Source organism: Rattus norvegicus, chromosome 7 (assembly GCF_021556685.1).
Source record: "Rattus norvegicus strain SHRSP/BbbUtx chromosome 7, alternate assembly SHRSP_T2T, whole genome shotgun sequence".
Taxonomy (NCBI): domain Eukaryota; kingdom Metazoa; phylum Chordata; class Mammalia; order Rodentia; family Muridae; genus Rattus; species Rattus norvegicus.
The window spans coordinates 88,156,706-88,178,388 of record NC_141540.1 but is presented as its reverse complement, the minus strand read 5'-3'; positions in this window follow the sequence as shown (position 1 = coordinate 88,178,388).

Genomic DNA, 21,683 nt, shown 5'->3' with positions numbered 1-21,683 from the left:
GGTGGTTTCGTCTCTGGGAGTTGTTCCTATGGTGTTGCAGTACCCTTCAACTCCTTCAGTCTTTTCCCTAATGCCTCCATTGGGGGTCCCCTTGTTCAGTCCAATGATTAGCTGCACACATCCTCATTTGTATCAGTAGGACACTCCAATCTGGCTCCTGTTATCAAGCACTTCTGGGCATCAGCAATAGTAACTGGGTTTGGTGGCTGCATATGGGATGGATCCCTTTAAGATTAAAGGTGGGGTCCCGCTTCTGCTCTGCCACAGGGCTTGGGCTTATGGAGAGGCTGGAAGTTTGACTACCCATACCCAAAGCTGCCATCGGGTGGGTGTCAGGCTGTGAGAAGCGGCCAGTCAGACACCTCTCAGGGTGTGGAAGCACGAATTGAGCACAGGACACAGCCTGAGCTAGTTCCAGGGTCCTGAGCCTGCAAGGAGGCCAGAGCTGTCTGGTTTCCCAGCTCTTAGGCATCCAGGAGCCACTGGAGTGCCAAGGAAGAGCTGAAAACAGAGTGGGGGCTCTTGGGACTGTATCTAGCCTGGGGCCAAGGGAGAAAAGAGGCTCCTGCTGGGCTGAGTCTTTGGTTTGAGGGCAGTGGCAGTCGCAGCTGGAGGCCTTCTGCAGTTTAGATGGCAGGCGAAAGGCTTCTCTACTGCTCCACACAGCGGATCTCATCAAAAGAGGCAGTCCATATGCACAACAATGCCAAGCAACCAGAGCTTCCAGGGACTAAGCCACTACCTAAAGACTATACATGGACTGACCCTGGACTCTGACCTCATAGGTAGCAATGGATATTCTAGTAAGATCACCAGTGGAAGGGGAAGCCCTTGGTCCTGCTAAGACTGAACCCCCAGTGAACTAGATTGTTGGGGGGAGGGCGGCAATGGGGGGAGAATAGGGAGGGGAATACCCATAAAGAAGGGGAGGGGGAGGGATTAGGGGGATGTTTGCCCGGAAACCGGGAAAGGGAATAACACTCGAAATGTATATAAGAAATACTCAAGTTAATAAAAAAAAAAGAAAAAAAATAATATCTTTACTATATCTTAATAAATAAAAAGGGGGAGTTATCCCTGTATGTATGCTAAATTGCTCCTTTTATTTCAATTTTAAAATTTGTATGTCAAGGAACACTCTGAGTGTTTATGACACTCTACAACTAGGTATACTTCTGACTAGGTGAAATAGAAAGATACACATATTGACATGATCCTGTCCAGGTATTTTTATGGGGAAGAGGGAATGTTTGTGTTTTTTCTACAGGATTTAAAAAAAAAAAAGAGGCAGTCCATGGTTTATTGTCATGGCGAAGATTGGATAAGTAAAGCCCCTACCCTACTTCTCAGAGTGGGTCTTTTGCAGGGAGGGGTGTCTGGGAAGACAAGCTTAGTTGGCTAAACCTCCTGGCCTTTAAGGACTTCATTATAATGTAGATCTGTCTTAAGCCTACAGGACCTATAGTCACATTCTCTACCTGCAAAGGGGCTTTGAGGCATTGCTATTACAAGACTGATGGTCAAAAATCTATAAAGGGATGTGGACCGGTGACCAGCCTAGATTCCTGGGCACTTAGGAAAATGCCTACATCCCTTTCAGAGTCACCCGGGGTTTCAAACTTCAGTTTAAGCAGGAACCAGGATGTCTTTCACTGCCCCACAGATCCCCAGGTAGGGCTGTCTCTGGATGACCTTCTCTTCATTCCCTGTTCCACACTTTGTCCCTGTATTTCTGCTCGTGAGTATTTCCTTCTCCCTTCTAAGAGAGAATAAAGCCACATTTTGGCTTCCTTCTTCTTGAGCTTCAAATGATCTGTGAACTTTTTCTCAGTTATTCCAAGCTTTTGGGCTAATATCCACTTATCAGTGAGTGTATATTTTGTGTGTGTGTGTGCGTGTGTGTGTGTGTGTGTGTGTGTGTGTGCATGTTTGTGTGTGTTTTGTTTGTGCGTTACCTCAAGCAGGATGATATTTTCTAGTTCCATCCATTTGCCTAAGAGGTTCGTGTAGCCATTGTTTTAAATAACTGCAGTAGTACTCCATTGTGTAGATGTGCCACCTTTTCTGTATCCATTCTTCTGTTGAAGAGCATCTGGGTTCTTTCCAGCTCCTGGAAATAAGAAATATTAGAAATTAAGTTGCTATGAACATAGTAGAGCATGTGTCCTTGTTATATGTTGGAACATCTTTTGGGTATATGCCCAGGAATGGTATATCTGGGTCTTCAGGTAGTACCATGTCCAATTTTCTGAGAAACCCACCAGACTGATTTCCAGAGTGGTTATACAGCTTACAACCCCACTAGTGTTGAAGGAGTGTTCCCCTTTCTCCACATCCTCACTAGAATCTGCTGTCACCAGAGTTTTTGATCTTAGCCATTCTGACTGGTTCAAGGCTAGAGCCTGGCTCAAAGTTTAAGATTCCATATTCCATTTACAGAAGACCTATGTTTGGTAGGACCCTCATCAGGCAACTAGCAACCACTGGTACCTCTAACTCCAGGAGACTAAAATACTTCTTGCCATTCCAGGTATGGGAATTAATATGGACATACACAAAAAGACACACACATATATACATAATTAATAATTAATAAATCCTATATGATAATACAAATAATAAAACTCCAGTACTTTAAAGTTCATGGGGGGTGAGGTCAAAAAAAGTTCACATAATAGTTTTCTAACTCAAAGTTCATGTAAAATGAAAATAAAAAATTAAATTTATTTTTTTAATTTTTAATTTACTTATTCACTTTACATTATTTCACTCCCCACTCCCAGTCATCCTCCCCACAATCTATTCCCCATGCTTCCTCCCATTCTCCTCTGAGGGGGTAGGGCCCCTCAGGAATCCACATACCCTGACATTTCAAGTAACTTTAAGGCTAGGTGCTTCCTTTCCCATTGAGGACAGCCAAGGCAGCACAGCTAGAACAAATACCATATACAGGCAACAGATTTTTGTCTAGCTTCCACCCCTGTTCTTTGGGACCAACATAAAGACTAAGCTGTACCTACACTACACATGTGATATCCAGCCCATGTATGTTCTCTGGTTGGTGGTTCAGACTATAAGAAACCCCAAGGTTCCAGGTTGGGCCTTCCTTCTTCTTTAGCTTTTTTGGGTCTGTGGAGTATAACATGGTACCTCTCTTTTATGGCTAATATCTGCTTATAAGTGAGTACATATCATGCATGTCTTTTTGTGACTGTGTTACCTCATTCAGGATGATAGTCTCAATTTCCACCCATTTGCCTCCAAAACTCATGATGTCTTGGCTTGTAATATCTGAATAGTATTCCACTGTGTAGATGTACCACATTTTCTTTATTTATTCTTCAGTTGAGTGCCATCTAGGTTGTTTCCAGTTTCTGACTATTATGAATAAAGCTGCCATAAATACAGTAGAACAAGTGTCTTTGTGGTATGATAGAGCATATTTTGGGTATATGGTCAGGAGTAGTATAGTTAGTCTGTGAGGTGGAACTCTTTCCAATTTTCTGAGAAGCTGAAAAATTGATTTCCAAAGGTGTATAAGTTTCACTTCAATCAGCAATGAAGAAGTGCTCCTCTTGCTTCACATACCTGCCAGCACGCATTATATTGTGAGTTTTTAATTTCAGCTATTCGGATGGTTATAATATGGAACCTCAGAGATGTTTTGATTTGCATTTCCCTGATGACTAAGGACTTTGAACATTTCTTTAAGTGCTTCTCAATCATTTGGGATTCCTCTATTAAGAATTATGTTTAGTTCTGTACCCTATTTTAATTGGGTTATATGGGTTGTTGGTGTCTAATTTCTTGAGTTTTATGTAAATTTTAGATATTAACCCTCTGTCAGAGGTAGGGATGATAAAGATCATTTCCCAATCTATAGGCTGCCAATCTGTCTTATGTACAGTGTCCATTGCCATACAGAAACTTTGCAGTTTCACAAAGGCCAATTATTAATTGTTGGTCTTAGAGCCGGAGGCATTGGTGTTCTCTTCAGGAAGTTGTCTCCTGTACAAATGAATTGAAGGGCATTTTTTACTTTCTCTACTTTGAGCTTTAGTGTGTCTGGTTTTATGTTGAGATCCTTGATCCACTTAGATTGTGGTCCATGTAGGATGAAAAGATGGGTCTGTTTTCATTATGCTATACACAGACATCCAGGTGGTCTGCTACCATTTGTTAAAAATGCTTTCATTTTTCATTGTATTGTTTTGGCTTTTTTATCAAAAATCAAGTGTCCATAGATCCATATGTTTATTTCTGGGTCTTCAATTCAATTCTATTTATCAACATGTATGTTTCTATACCAATGCCATGGAGATTTTATCACTATTGCTTTGTAGTATAGCTCGAGGTCAGAGATGGTGACTCCTCCCAAAGGTTTTTTATTGTTCACAGATGATTTGGCTATCCTGATTTTTTCCCATATTAAGTTGAGAAATTTTGTTAAACTTTGATAGAGATTGCATTGAATTGGTAGATTGCTTTTGTTAAGATGGCCATTTCCACTGTGTTAATCCTATGTGTCCATGTGCAAGAGAAAATTTTCCATCTTCTGATATTTTCTTCAATTTCTTTCTTCAGGGACTTGACATTTTTGTCCTGGAGATCTTTTGTTTGCTTCCTTAGAGTTACACCAAGATAATTTATGTTGCTCATGGCTACTAATTTCTATGAGCTAATTTTATATCCAGACACTTTGCTGAAGATGTAGGATTTCTCGGTAGAATATTTTGGGATATATATGCCAAAATAGCAATACTATTCATTTACCTGTTTATTGTATTTCCTTGGATTTCTTCCAGGAATTTATTCATTTCTTCTTTAAAGGCCTCTCTCATTTGTATAAGATTGGTTTAACATCATATTCTTGGATTTTGGTTGTGTTAGGATATCCAGGCCTTGCTGTTGTTGGGTAGCTGTGCTTTCGGGTATCATATTGTCCTAGATTTTTTTGATTTTGTTCTTTCAAGGGCCTTTAGCCATCAAGATCATTTTGGTTCCTGGATGTTCTTGTAGTAGGTATTGTGGTGAAAGCCTCTGACAGTTATCCATGGGCTATATGGTTTCAGACCTGCAGTTCTATATGCTCCAGAATCCTAAGGTCTAATAAAGTTGGGCAGCGAGGTGGCCAGAGAGTGGAGGTCCCCTTGGGATAGCAGGCTGATCAGGGGAGCTGGCTTGGCCCAGAGAGCTCAGAGAGCATGGAAGATGGTTTGGGAAGGGAAGCTAACCTCTATGGTTCAGGGGTCTGATGTAGTTCGAGGGAGAAGCATCAGAAATAGGAAGGTCACCCTGGGATAGCAGGCTACTCAGTGCAGCTTGGCTTGACTCAGGGATTTCAGCCAGCAGGAAATGTCAGTGGGAAAATGGTGGATTACTTGTATATCTCAGGAGTCCTAGGTCTAGTGAAGAGGTGAGGAGAAGCAAAAGGAAAATGAATGTTCCCTGAGATATTAGGCTGCTCAGGGCAGCTTGGCTTGGCCCAGAGTTCTCAGGCAGCAGAGAGACGGACGGGGAAAGGAAGCTTACCTGTATTCTTCAGGAGTCTGATGATAGTGGAAGAGAAGTGTTGGAGAATGAAGGTCCTACTGGAATTGGAGGCTGCTCATGGCAGCTTGACTTGGCTGAGAGCTTAAATTTATTTTTAATTGGGCAATGAAGAGCCAGTGCAAAGTTATAATCAGATCAAAGAAAAACTAACATTTGTAAATGTGAAGAGCTTAGTTTCAGCATCAGAAACTTATTATCTTTTGGCATTCAGTTAGGTTGAGCAGTCTTGTACCAAACCAGTATCCTTTGTGTTTACCACATGTGTTGGCACATCCTATATCTTGTGTTAACCATTGCAGGTAAGTGAGCCTGGTCCTTACAAATGGATTCTTCTGTCCTCATATCAGGACTCTGACTCTGTCAAATTCTGCCAAGCCTAAGCTACTTTTCATTATTCCTGAAGTCATGAAACTTCATGCCACCAAAACAGAACCACAGAAAAGACTGTTATACATTTTCTTCTTTTAGCATTCAAATGCAACACTTCCCTCCTGCCACCAATAGAATACCTACCCCTTTTTGTGTTCTGACCCTGAGAAATGCTTCTCAGAAGTCAATGTCTTTCTGATATAGTTCCCTTATTTGCTATTTATGACTTTTTTAGTCTCAACTGAACAAAATTCATTATTCTAGTGAAGTACAGGTTTCAAACTCAGAGTTGCTTAACTGAAAGGCATCACATAATGAACCTGCATTGATTCTCAAACTGTTGGTCCCAACCCCTTTAGAGGTTGAATGACTCTTTCACAAGGGTAACATAAGACCATGAGAGAACACAGATATTTACATTATAAATCAGAATTGTAGCAAACTCACAAGTTATGAAGCAGCAACAAAAATAATTTTGTGGTTAATGGTGACCACAACATGAAGATTACAGCATTAGGAAGGTTGAGAACTGTAGTGGTTTGCCCTGAAGTTATCTTGATGCTAATTCTACTGCCCCAAGGACAGCTGCCTAGTCACATACTCAGGAATCAGGTGATTTCACCAGAACCTTCTCCCCATTGAATTTGTAAAGTACAGGTGAGGGGCAGGTACAGGATAGACACCTGAAGGACACCTGTCATTGGAGGAGAAGGAAGAATGGGCGGGAGAGAAATTTGAAGGAAGAGAAGGAGACTAGAACAGAAAAGAGGAGACAGGAGGGAGAGAGACGAGGGAGAGAAGCCTTGGCAGGACCGTGGAGGCTGACGTAAAGATCTCGCTTTGTGTATTTACAGGTTGTTATTAATGTTCTCAAGGGATGGATGGTACCAGGCTTTGTATGTTTAAGTGGGAAATTATATCTTACCAATTGGGTGTTCTTTTATGTGACAGTTTTGAGTGTAGGAAAGTGTGTGGCAGCAAGAGACATTGGGCCACCAAGGAGTTGGGATGTGTTTCTGCCAAGATACCTAACAGATATCTTGGGGAACCGTGGTGCAGTACCTAGCGGGATAAAATTCAACCTTTCCTTTTTTATTTTTTTATATTTTACAACAACAGAGAACCACTGTGCTAGAGTTTCTGAGATATTCTAAAACTTTGGTATAAAGTTTAAAAATCCAGGCCACCATTATCAGAATTTCTTTCAGTACTCATATCTTCCAAGCTCCCATAGAACAGTCCACTCAGATCTGAATATTCATTTTCCTTTCCAATTCCAAGATCCAAGCATTTCTATAATTCTCTCCTCAAAAAAGAACATGGTCATATCTGTCAGAGTAAGCCTCCCACTTCCAATAGCAATGCTTGCTCTAGTTTGATTTTTGTTGAGAATAAAAAGGTTTCTAAAATTCTGTAAGTTATAGTACACTCTTAAGGAATGCCAAACCTCAAACAGAAGTGCTGATGCAGGAATAAAAGCAGATACTATAGAGGAACACAACTTACTGGCTTGTTCCCAGGATCCCGATCAGTTACCTACTTTGAGCAGTCAAGAGCCACAGACAGTTGATTGCCTCCATGTATCATTTATGAGTATTATAAATGCATTACAGGCCTATACCTATATTAATTACCTCCATCAGATTCTCTTTTCTTAGATGTCTTTGACAGTCAGTAGTAGGCATCACAAATTTCATCTGAATCCTTATTCTTTAAACACAGTAATGTTTTCTAAATACATGAACAGGGATGTAACTCTAAATTTATTCCCTTAAGTAGAAGAATTATGGCTTTATGTTATCTACCAATGAGAAATTAAGTATTGACTACTCTCAATTGAATAACTGACAATATAAGAGTATTTATATACAGAGTAAGTGCTCACTTTTCCAATTTTTTGATGAACTATAGGTATCCCTTAGGTGAAGAGGGAATTTATATGAATGTAAAAAATCACAATAATAAATAATGTTATGATTTACAATTGGAATATATTTATATATTTCTTATACAAATTGAGATGATTCCTAAACTGAATGACATTTTTGAAAGTATATGAGTCACTGAGTTACTTTGGTATATGGAAAGAAAAAAAAACCCATAACTACTCAGTGTGAGAAATTTTTACTTTTGATTAATTTAACATCTATTGAAAAATAATTCATGCATGGAAATATCTCCAGTAAAACAGCTACATAGATTAGAGCTTCTGTGATCCAAAGAAACCCCACTAAAATTATATATTTAAGTAAGTGTGTGTGTGTGTGTGTGTGTGTGTGTGTGTGTGTGTATGTTTGTGTGTGGGGGAGGTGTTTGTATAATGTGCCATTGGTTTAATTAGTATGGTTACTTTTTTAATTACACAGTTCCTTAAAAATTTTATTTCTAGCAGACCGGAGCTCCCAAAGCCTAAATTAGTATCATTAGACCATTATCCAGGTATCAGAAATTTGTCCTTGTTCACAAGCTTTGTGAGTCTAATATTCACAGATATTCCTTTACTTTTATTTTGTTCTCTCTTCTCCAGTGGCCATATTAATTTTTAAATGTTTGCATCAAATTTTCATATACTAATTATATACATAAAACCTATGATAATCCTCCAATATCTGAGATCTTAATTTAAACTGTGCATAAAACAATATATGTGTATTATACTGCAGATGGTCTAATGCACTGGAGTATTCATTCTTCAGTCGATTATATTTGGGGATGCTGAAAGATTTTTATGGTATTTAAAATTTCTCACTGAGCTAGTCCATGATATATAATATATATATCATGTGATGATATGTGCTAATTCATCAAATTTCTATTTTTCACAATGCTTTGATGCTTTTGGCATCATGGAAATGAAGGGAGGTACAAAAGAGAAAGTTTCATGAATATCAACTGTTTCTGCCTTTGCCTGTCACAGCTACATGCAAGGGGGTATAGTCCCTTTGTACTTGAGATACCAATAAGCACAGCAGTAGAAAATGCCTTTTGGAGCCCTTTTTTCCTGTTTGCTGACTTTAAAGAACAGCAGCTAGTGCTCTGATGTGCATACAGAATACATAGTCAACACTCTTTCCAATCAAAATGCCTAAGCTCTCCTGATAATTGTGCTTTCAAAGAGTTTCTATAACATTCATTAACATAAAAATAAATATTTCATTTCATGTGTCATAGTTTTGGTTTGAAACAAATAACATAATTATATATATGATTAGGATTTACTTTTATATATATTATTTATGTTAATATATTATATATAAATCATATATATAATTAAATCCTAGATCAAATTTTTTAGTAGCATTCAAGTGTCAAAGGAAATTTTTATCACACTGTAAGCAGTGTTTTAAGGTGTAGCAAAGACAATAAAATAAGGATCAAATACTTAGTTTATCACTCTGCATTCCATATTTTTTACAAGTGGTTAAAATAGACAATGGAAATAAAAACAACAGAGTCCAACATGTTACATGGATTATTTGTATAAGCCCCTGACTTGAAGTTTATGAAGAATTTACTGAAAAATGATGGGAAGTAATAGAGATGGTGTGTTGAAGAAATGAATACTGTATCTTAGAGCTGGTTCTTTGATTTTATAATAGATGCTTCACAGAACATTTTAAAATCTCTAAATAGCCGAGTCATTTTATATTTTAAAACTAATAAAACTTCATTCCCAAAAACTATAATTAAAAGATGTCAATTAAATTAGTTTTATATTTAAAGGTTTAACATTTAAAGTGAAACACTGACATTAGAAACTCATATACACCCACAACAAACCTCATACAAAAAGAAATTTTTTCAGTAGTTGAAGTTGAGACTAAATGTCTTATACTTTATTTGCACTGAGAATCACTCCATGGCAATTAAAATGTCAGTGTTATCATGTCTCTTCACATTGTTCGAAAAAAAAATTGGGATCCATACCTTCCTGGCTTATTTTCTTCTTACAAAAGAAGGGGATTCTTCTTGACTTTTGTGAAAAAAAAAGAGATGGTAGCAGGTAGCCTAATGACACAGAGATATGTGACTAGTCTCACCACCTCCCACAACAACGAGACCATAAAGACTCAGAGGCTAAGAACTGGGTTGGACTATAAACCTCAAAGCTAGACTCTCCTATGTCCAACTTACACTGCCTGAAGGCCTCAAAAGGCCCCAAATAGCATGACTATAGGGAAACAAAGTGCTCAACGTGTAAGCATTACATCTCATAGTCAAGCTGCAAAATTCTGTTATCCATACATCTACAACCATTAATTAGACAAAAATGAATTTCTTTTTCTTTGTGGTTAACCAGCTTTTAAATGTTTATTGATGTTTAAAAGTTTAAAATTTTTTCCATGGTAAACTCTTTATTTGTATTTTTTTTTATTGAAAAGACATTTCAACTCAATCACAGTTTCCCCTCCGTCCATTTCTTTTGAATCCCCCACATCTTCCCCCTCTACCCTTCCCTAGGTCCATTTCCTCGAAGTTTCCTTTTCCAAAAATGAGCAGGATTCCAAGAGATGACAGCCAAACTGGACAGAACTTGATATAACAAGACAAAGCAAAAGCCGTTATGACAAGGCTAATCAAAGCAAACCAATTGACAAAGTGTTAAGAGTAGAAAAACGAGTCAGAGATACACACGTTCCCACTGTGATGAGATACAAAAATACAACAACACAGCAGCCATAATACATATGCAGAGAACCTTGTGCAAACCTATGCAGGCACCTGGCTTGCAGTTCTGCCTCTGAGCACCTGTAAGACCTGCTTAGTTGATTTGATGGACCATGTTCTCCTGGTGTCCTCTAACCCTCTGATTATTACAGTATTTCCTTCTCTTCCTCCACAGGGTTTCCAGTGTCTGCTTATAGGACTTTGGACCCACTCTCAATTGTTGCCAAAAGAAGCCTTTCTGATGACAAGTGGAAAAGACACTAATCTATGAGTATAATAGAATATCATTAGAAATTATTTCATTAAATATTTATTTCTATCCTAGATCTCTGGGGTATCCAGGGTCTGGTTTTTGGTCAGGCAGGCAATGTTAGACACTGGTTTCTTCTTGTGCAATGGACTTCATGTTAAATCAGACATTGGTTCCTCCCCTCAGTACTACAACCACATTGACTTAAAACTTTGTTGTCAACTATGTTAGATAAAACCAACCAGAGCTTTCATTTGTTCATGAGATATGTCTATTTTGGGCTTTGCCTTACTCATACTTACCTAGATGTCCATAAACCAATGACTGAATTTAAAAATGTGGTATGGCCAATTATCTTTCCAGTCTGCGGCTCCACCTATACCTGTGACAAATTGACATCCTTTCCTCCCAACCATTTAACCAGAGTTGTCTCCCAAGAGGTCTGCCATTACCAGGGACACAGGTGAGACCACTCCCTCACCAAACCAGCTGGGAACCCCAGAGACCAGCAAACAGGGGATATTTCCAACCTTGACAGAGTATCTTCAGGTTTGCATCTTTACCTGTGTCCATGGCAGATAAATCTGCCTGTCTCTCAGGAGGCCTTTGATACTCAGGGAAATGGGAGGCCTGCTCTAACCAGACATAGCACCATATGCCTTCCAGGAAGCCTGCTCTAATCTAATATACCTAGGCCAGGTAACACCAGAGACAGAGATGGCAAAAGGCAAGAACCAGAAGGCAATCAACTGAAGCCATCTACTTTGGGACTCTCAGACCCAGGATTTCCTACCACAGCAAGCCCTGTATATAATAACAAAATTCTGACTTTAAATTCAATGTCATGAAGATGATAGAGGCTTTTAGAAAAGATATAAATAGTTCTTTTAAACAAACATAGGAAAATACAGGCAAACCAGTAGAAGCTCTTAAACATCAAACAAATAGATCCCTTAAACAAAAACTGGAAAATACAATAAAAATATGAAGGAATTAAAAAAAATGATCCAAGATCTAAATATGGAAATAGAAACAATAAAGAAATAAAAAATGGAGGCTAACCCTGAAGATGGAAAACCTAGGAAAGAGAGCAGGAACTATAGACTCAGTTATTACCACGAGAATACAAGACATGGTATTGAGATCAGGAACAAGGGCAGATAAGAGAGAAGCCCTAAGCGCCAGGATCATACATGGAAATATACAGCTGCTGGATGGTGGTGGTGGGGAATCTGTAGAAAACTCCAGAGACATGGGATGGAGTAGGCTCCTTGAACTCAATGTGAGTACCCTTAGCCAGTATGGCCAACAGTGGGAAGATAGAACCTGAAAAGACAGTTAGACAGGGCCCTCAGTGGAGTGGTGGGTGTACAAACCCACCTTCAAACCTTTTGACTCAGAATTGTTCCTGTCTGTGATAGATTGTATATGCTGGGAGTAGCACTATTAGAAAGTATGGTCCTGTGGGAGTAGGTGTGGCCATGTTGGAGTAGGTGTGTCACTGTGTGTGGGGAATTTAAGACTCTCATCCTAGCTGCAGGAAGTAGGTGCTTTTATCTCAGCATTCAGATAAAAATGTAGAAATCTCAGCTCCTCTTGCATCATATCTGCCTGGATGCTGCCATCTTCCTGCCTTGATGATAATGGACTGGACCACTGACCCTGTAAGCCAGCCCCAATTAAGTGTGGTCTTTATAAGAGTTGTCTTGGTCATGGTGTCTGCTCATAGCAGTAGAACTCTAAGACAGAAGTTGCTATAGCAGTGGGGTATTGCTGTGATAGTCCTGACCATGATTTTCTTTGGAAAAATTTGGATTTGGAAAGCCATGACATGGTTTAAGTTGGGTTTAATGAGCTATCCTGGCAGGAATATAGATGACTTTGTTGCTCTGAGTGATTTGAACTGTGCAGACCTGGCCCAAGAGGTTTCACTGGAGAAGAACTTCGGTATATAGTCTAGAGAGTGTTATTGTGATATTTTGGTGAATAACCTGGCAACCTTTGTCCTGGTTTGAGGAGTCTACGTCCCTGAGGCTAATTGTATTGAGAAAGGAAGTCTCAGAAACTCTCATCACAGACTGTATTCCCTGGTTAAGTCTCATGAAGAACAATTTAAACAAGCATAGCAAGCTGAGAAAGGAAAACATAAAATATATAGTATAAGTATTAAAGGTGTACCAGGAAGTCAAATAGAGCTGAATCATGTGTTCAAGGAAATAAATTAAGGGAGTGGCAAGATCCTACCCAGCTAAATTTAGATCTAGGCGTGGTGGTACATATTCTTAATCCCAGGAGATAAAGCCAAGCAGATCTCTGAGTTCAAGGCCAGCCTGGAACAGAGAAAGTTCTATGTGAAGAAAAGCTTAAATCCACACCTTTACATACCTTTAATCCCTAGAGACAGGCATACAGATCTCTGAGTTCAAGGTCAATCTAAAGAGCAAGATCCAGAAGAAATGAGTTTAGATAGTGAAGGAGTTGGAGAAGAAAAAAGCTACTGATAATTTAATAGAACAAGGGTGCCATATTCCCACTTCTGTAAGCGGCAGAACTTGGCATACTTGGCCATGTCAACAGGAGAAGGAGACTATTGGGACAATTGATGCTGGTTAATGGGAGTTAAGAAATTAATGGTGATTAAAAAGAGATCAACATCACTCAGGTGAAATTATCAGGAAAGTGTTTTCTGAGAGCACAAAGAAGCTGTGTTAAAGAAATAACCAAGATTGTACCCTGTGCTACAACTGTACTTAGTAATGGGGTACTGGTTTTGAAGGCATGAAGGTGTCACAAAGAGCAGCTGAGGCTTATCACTGTGAGAGGCCAGGGAAGGCCATTCGTAAAGGTACATCCTCAGTTGCAGTTGATGGCCCGCCCAGGACTGAAGGAGTTATGCAAATGATTTGAATTTAGTACTATAAAGAAAGCCTATGAAAGGCTATTGGTGAAACCTGGTTGCAGTAGAAGACCCCTTATGTAGGAGATACCATAGGATGATCACCACAAACAGCAGCAGCAGTGGAATAGATCAACCTGAGCTTACAGTGCTACAGAGGGCAGAGCTGGAGAAGTGAAACCCTTTGGAGGAGTCCAGAAGATCACGAATAGATCCCAGACATTGAAACAGAAGGCTGTAATATTGAAGTTCCCTTGGAGTTCCCAAGGTTTTTGAGTTGCTAGAGCCATAGGATATCTGCTGAGGAAAGCTGCTAACTCGGAGTGGAACCAAGCCAGGAGAAAGAAGTTTGTTGTACCAATAAAAACAAAAAAAGGAGTTCAGCATCTGAAGACCGCTTTAACATCAGATGTGGAGATTCAGTTTGGAGTTTGCCCATCTTGTTTCCTGTCTTGCTTTGGGGATTATATTTAAATGATTGAATGAATCTCAGAAGAGTCCTTAAACTTTGAACTTTTAAACATTGATGATATTGCTATAGACTACGGGAGCTTTGTAAGTTGGACTAAATGTACTTTTTATTATGCTATGTTTAGATATGGCCCCTATAGACTCATGTATTTGAACAAGCCAATGAGGGCCAGGGAGTGGAATATAATGGTTTATATATGCCATGCCAAGGGAGTGGCATTATTAGAAGGTGTGACCCTGTGGGAGTGGTTGTGACCTTGTTGGAGTAGGTGTGTCACTGTGGGGGGGAATTTAAGACCCTCATCCTAGCTGCCAATAAGTAGGTGTTCTGCTAGCTGACTTCAGATGAAGATGTAGAACTCTTAGCCCTTCCTGAACCATGCCTGCCTGGATGCTGCCATGTTCCTGCCTTGATTATAATAAACTGAGCTTCTCAACCTGTTGAGTTTGTCTTAAATCAGTTGCACCTGGTTAATGCAGCTTTACTTGGTGAGCATGGCATATTTCTGGGACCTACAATGTCCTAGGATGTCTCCTTAATTCTTAGGCTCACTTTCACAGGTTCATGCATATCCCACTTAAGAGTTCCAATCACAGAATCTGTTTTTACTACAATTTTTCAGACTTACTGTTTTATTATTTCTGAAGCCCTAGCATTATTCTAAAAAGCATGCAAGAATTAAGAGGAAATAGGTTTTGTTTTGTTTTGTTTTTTATTTCATGTAGTAGTTTGAATATGCTTGCCTAATGGAGTGGCCCTATTTGGAGGTATTGCCTTATTGGAGTGGATGTGTCCTTGTTGGAAAAGGTGTGACCTTGTTCCAAGAAGTATGTTACCATGGTTGGGGGCTTTTAAGACTTTCATCATAGCTGCCTGGAATCCAATCTTTTCATAGTGGCCTTTAGATGAAGATGTAGAACTTTCAGCTCCTCCTGCACCATGCCTTCCTGTACTCTGCCTGAATGCCAGTCTCCAATTAAATTTTGCCTTTATAAATGTTGCCTTGGTCACGGTGTCTGTTCACAGTAGTAAACCCCTAACTATGACAATTTAAATGTTCAATAGACAATCGAAAGAGATTTTTTTTTCATTTTTCTTTTTCTCCCAGTTTTCCCCCTTTCCAACATCTACTGCTATTTTTATTTTTCTCTTTTATTTCTAGAAAAAATTTACCTGTCTAGACATTAATCTGACTGCTCATATTTTGTTTGAAAAAGCTTCCAGTGAAATAATAATCTGAATGGTTAAAAAGAACCACTCTAGAAGAATTTAATCTAGCAACATGGTATGCTCTGGAAGAAATAACACCCAAAGACCTTCTAATCTGTTTGATCTTGCTGGAATGCAGACATGCTACACCCCTTTAATTCCTCTGTCTAGAATACAGACATGACCTTCATAAACACAAAATAGGTAAAATTTGTTTTTAGAAGGAAGGGACCATGTTTGAAAGTGTTATCCAATTGAGGGGCAAACAAAGTGGCAAATCAGAAACAGATATGACAGAATGGTTCAGAGATAGGATATGCCCACCTCTCAGGAGACAGGACAAGAAAGAGATACAACTTAAGAAAATAGCACAGAAAGAGAAAAAGAAAGTTTTACCGGGACAGTTTTATAGAGAGAGATTAGAGATGAAGACAAAATGATCTAGAGAAAGAGAAGCAGCCATAAGATTGGAACAGAGTGCCACAGTTAGTTTGAGGCCAAGCAGAGCAATTCAGTCAGAAGCCAAGAGAAGCCAGTTTGAAGCATGCAGCTTGGAGAGGAGTTTGAACCAGATCAGCTGAGTTGAACCAACCAGGATTCAAAAAGGGCTAAAAACGGTGAGCTTATTTTGCAGTAGGCCTCTAAAATGAAAATTACATGTGGGAAATAAAAGCTCCATTTATAAACTAACTATGAGTTAAATATAAAAAGTTGCTACATATCACTTGTAAAAAAACAGTCTTTTCATGGCTAAGTGTTTTGAAAACTACCTAAGAAATTAAAACATACAGTAAGTGGTAACTTCAATTAAATTAAAATTCATAGTTCTTTACAAAACCATATCAGAACATTTTGATAATTTATTTTTCAATTAAATAGCAAATGAAATTAATAGATGATCTGTTAAAAAGCTGTATCTCCTTTTATTCTGAACTGAAATTCTTATTAGTAATAATCTATTAGGCCAAAATCAAAATGAACTACATTTTTTTGTTTTCACATAATAGTGACTAACAAAATCAACATAACAATAAGTGCATGTAAAATTAGGTTTTAATGTATTGAATCATATTGACTTAACTAACTGGACCTTATAACACCCAAATATTAAAAAATGATATACCAACACACTCTAGTGCCAGCTACAGAGGGCCTTTCTGTCTAATTAAAAAAGCACAACTTTACCATTTTGTAATTTAGAAAGTATTAAAACACCTAACACCCAGTCCACCCTTTTTTGTCAATTAAAGAGTACATTCTGTTATCTATCTTAGCTTAAGAAAGGCTTAAAATTTATTGATTATGTCTTGGATAGCTTGTAGTTACTATCAGAAAATTATCTAATTAAGTATGTATTCTCAATGTTAAATAACCTGGGTGGGCTATGAGGTTATAATTAGTCTTCAACCACATCAGAAATCTGACTAATACTATCTGAACATATAGCAAGCCTAGCATGGCTTCCAGAACTGAGACAAGTCATAGAGACCACTGCCTCTATACAATCCCATTATCAACGAATAAGAGTAACAGTCTTCAGCCTTTTGGACAAGTATCATGTGGCAGACCTTTGTAATATTGAATTCTGAAGGACTAACTATTCTGACTTGGCAGAGATTATCAGTCAGCTATTCTGTAATGTGTCCTTTTCTGGACAGTATTTTGCTATAGATAAAATAGACAGTTTCTACCCAGTGGCTTCCTAACGACAATGCATTACCTCACCTGGAGGTACAGATTTTCAGTTTCTACTTTGAATACACTGAAGGGAAGCTGCTAGGAACAAATATGTCTCAACAACAAAAGAATAAATAACATCAAATGTCACATTTTGTAGATTTCCAATGTTATTAAAAACCATCTATCTATGTAAAGTAATCTGTAGTCTTGTCCATATACTATGAGTATAGCTATTTCTCATAAATTATCTTGAAAACACCCTAACAGTAAACTCAAAGACATGAATTTGCTCTCTGGCTCTTAACTCATATGTTTAATCATCTCATCTCAGTGTATAATAGTAGTTATAGAACTGTCTAAACCTGGTATTCTTAAATGTGTTATATAGGTACAATGCCTATACGAGAGTAACAATAATAATTACAATTTTATATTAATAAGAAAATTGTACCAATGAAAACTTTAAATTGGCATCAAATAAATTCTGTACCAATGTAAGAGATTATAACTACAATTTAGTAACAAATATAAGGATTTCTACCAATGAGATTATGGTTTCACAATCAATTCTAGATAATTTCTCCCTGTTGAATTATGACCATTTCTAAATTCCCCAGAAAGACAATCTTGGAACAACTACCCTAAGCCCCCTAAGTCCAGGATATTGGGTCAACATCTGTTCACAACTTCTTCAGACTGAATATGGGCATTGAGATATCTTGAAGAAGAAGTAGGGAAAATGGGGCACCCAATGATTGGTGTAGTCTCTGATGTCTGTCCTGACTGGATCTGGTGGATAGTCCCTGAGATCAGGAGTTCAAGAGTCAGTTCAGCAGGTCTGATGATGAGACTCACAAAAGCTGTACATTCTGTAATATATAAATCTCAGAACAAAATTTTAGTATCATTGAGATATCTGTATGGATTGTGTCAGTCTGAGTATGGTGTACAGACTGGTTAGGATGAAATTGTTATTTGTTTTATTTTCGTGAATCTAGTTTTTCAGAATGTCTCCCTTTATTAAATCTGATCCATATAGCTCTCGAAGGTGTTGAAAGGCTAACCACCTTTTCTAAAAACACAAAGACAAAACCTTTTTCCCAAATCATATCCTTTTTCAGCAATCAGAAAAGCTTGTATCTTGTATTCTCTTCCATGGAAGTAATATTATTACAAAACTCAAAATCACACGCATTTTGAAATTTAAAAAAATTTCAAATAAATTAAATAAACTAAACAATACAGTATGAGTCAATTTTAGGCCTCTCTATTCTGTCATGTCAGGAAATTAACCCAAAATTCCTGCAGAACCCATGTTAGAAAGAATATGAGCCTCCTACAGACCAAAATATACCGTCTATCTATCAGGCTCTCTACTTGGAGCGCCTGACTTCTACTCACTAACAACTTCTATAATATACGTCTGTTATGCACTCAGCCTGGTGCTACAGACTTCTATTTTTCCCTGTAGTAGTTGTGAATTGCGGGCAGAATTTCCAGCGTGACTCGGGCTAAATCTGCACTTTCTCCTTCTAACTATAGAAACAATTTACTCACACTTCTATTAATAACTGTTAATAGGAAGCAGGCAGCTTGTCAAACCAGGATTTTAACCCAAAACTCCCTTGAAGACCACATTAGAGAATATGAGTATTCTGTAAGGCTTATTAGTGCATTATATCTTTATAACATCAATCAGTTAGGCTCTCTACCTGAAGCCTCAGACCTCCACTCACTGGCAACTTCTATAATATATGTCTGCTATGCACTCTGACTGGTGCCTCAGACTATTTTTCCTTAGTTCAGAATTGTGGGTGCAATTCCCCATAAAATTCAGACAAACTGTATATATATATCTATTCTAAAAGCAAATAAAACAGTTTTTTATTAAACCATACTCTAAGCTCTTTGACCTATAGCAGTCTGTTTCTTTTAACAGCAGGGAACCTAGATCTGTGAGCAGAGACCTCCCCACTCTTTCTTTGTTTCAAAGTTCCTGCATTTGAGTCTACATGAGTCTTGGTGTCACCCCCTTTTTTACTTAGAAAATAAAACTCTAACTCTCAGGATAATAATCTTAAATTTTTAGTAGATTCTTGCCGAACACATTGGTTTGCCACCTGTAACAGTAAACATTAAAAACAGGATTTACTATTCCACACTAATGCTGGCTGTGGTGGGCCACATGGCATCGACTGAGTATTTTCATCTCAATCAGCAAAGTGTCTCAACCAGACCTGCTAAGCTTCCAAGATCTAGCCCAAGTTGTTGCTGGCTACTCTCTGGCCCCAACAGCAGCCTGCCTCTTGCAACTCTCTGTCATGAACTCTGTTCACAGTCCCAGCATCCACCCCTGTGGTTATAGTCACAACTCCCAGTAACCTGTTAAAATCAAAACTCAATATGCCTGTAATTTATCAATTAGATTTATATCTTAATTTCTTATTCCACAAATAAACTCACCACACAATAAACTCAGAGCCTTGATATAATCTTGATATAAACTTCCCACCTAGATAAGACAAACTGTCCTATAAAATTCCATTCCTTAAGAAATATTCATAATTACCTGTGGTCCAATAAGGCCACACAGATATTGGTCATCTCTTTCTGTCTCCATCTTGGTTCTCCCCCTCCTTCTCTCTCTTCTCACCAAAACTCTGTGCCTGCCTTACTTTTTAACTGCCCAATCATAGGCCTTACCTTATTTTGGGCCTGTATATTGACAAAGTTTACAGGACCTATCAGAATGGACTAACTAAAATGAAAAAAAATGTTTTGTTTTACTTTATATTTAAAAATATATATCTACTCTTCATATACATAAAGTTTAGATTTATTCACATGAAAACACTTAATTGATGACCAAAATTCTATTAGAGAGTTCTATATGAGAAAACCAGGTCAGTCTCTGTGAAATGGTTAAAGGCAATAATCTCAATAACAAATAAGATTTTAAATAAAAATGTTTGAGGAACACTAAGTTTAAACTAATGCCCTAATAACATATTTCAAATTTAAATTTCAAAATACTGTATTAGCATTTTCTCATACGTTGTAACAAAACAGTGTAGATAGAAATGAGTTAGCAAAAGAAGCCATTAAATACTGTAGCTATATTTTTGTGTAATTTTCTTTTACTTTGGCAAAATGACTTCTTAAAATGGCTGGGTTTGAAAATTAGATAGAGTAAGGCAAAGGACACTGTGGTTAGGACAAAACAGCAACCAACAGATTGGGAAAAGATCTTTACCAATCCTACAACAGATAGAGGCCTTATATCCAAAATATACAAAGAACTCAAGAAGTTAGACCGCAGGGAGACAAATAACCCTATCAAAAAATGGGGTTCAGAGCTAAACAAACAATTCACAGCTGAGGAATGCCGAAAGGCTGAGAAACACCTAAAGAAATGTTCAACATCTTTAGTCATAAGGGAAATGCAAATCAAAACAACCCTGAGATTTCACCTCACACCAGTAAGAATGGCTAAGGTCAAAACCTCAGGTGACAGCAGATGCTGGCGAGGATGCAGAGAAAGAGGAACACTCCTCCATTGTTGGTGGGATTGCAGACTGGTACAACCATTCTGGAAATCAGTCTGGAGGTTCCTCAGAAAATTGGACATTGAACTGCCTGAGGATCCAGCTATACCTCTCTTGGGCATATACCCAAAAGATGCCCCAACATATAAAAAAGACACGTGCTCCACTATGTTCATTGCAGCCTTATTTATAATAGCCAGAAGCTGGAAAGAACCCAGATGCCCTTCAACAGAGGAATGGATACAGAAAATGTGGTACATCTACACAATGGAATATTACTCAGCTATCAGAAACAATGACTTTATGAAATTCGTAGGCAAATGGTTGGAACTGGAAAATATCATCCTGAGTGAGCTAACCCAATCACAGAAAGACATACATGGTATGCACTCACTGATAAGTGGCTATTAGCTCAAATGCTTGAATTACCCTAGATGCCTAGAACAAATGAAACTCAAGACGGATGATCACAATGTGAATGCTTCACTCCTTCTCTAAAAGGGGAACAAGAATACCCTTGGCAGGGAAGAGAGAGGCAAAGATTAAAACAGAGACTGAATGAACACCCATTCAGAGCCTGCCCCACATGTGGCCCATACATATACAGCCACCCAATTAGACAAGATGGATGAAGCAAAGAAGTGCAGACAGACAGGAGCCGGATGTAGATCGCTCCTGAGAGACACAGCCAGAATACAGCAAATACAGAGGCGAATGCCAGCAGCAAACCACTGAACTGAGACTAGGACCCCCGTTGAAGGAATCAGAGAAAGAACTGGAAGAGCTTGAAGGGGCTCGAGACCCCATATGTACAACAATGCCAAGCAACCAGAGCTTCCAGGGACTAAGCCACTACCTAAAAACTATACATGGACTGACCCTGGACTCTGACCCCATAGGTAGCAATGAATATCCTAGTAAGAGCACCAGTGGAAGGGGAAGCCCTGGGTCCTGCTAAGACTGAACCCCCAGTGAACTAGACTGTTGGGGGGAGGGCGGCAATAGGGGGAGGGTTGGGAGGGGAACACCCATAAGGAAGGG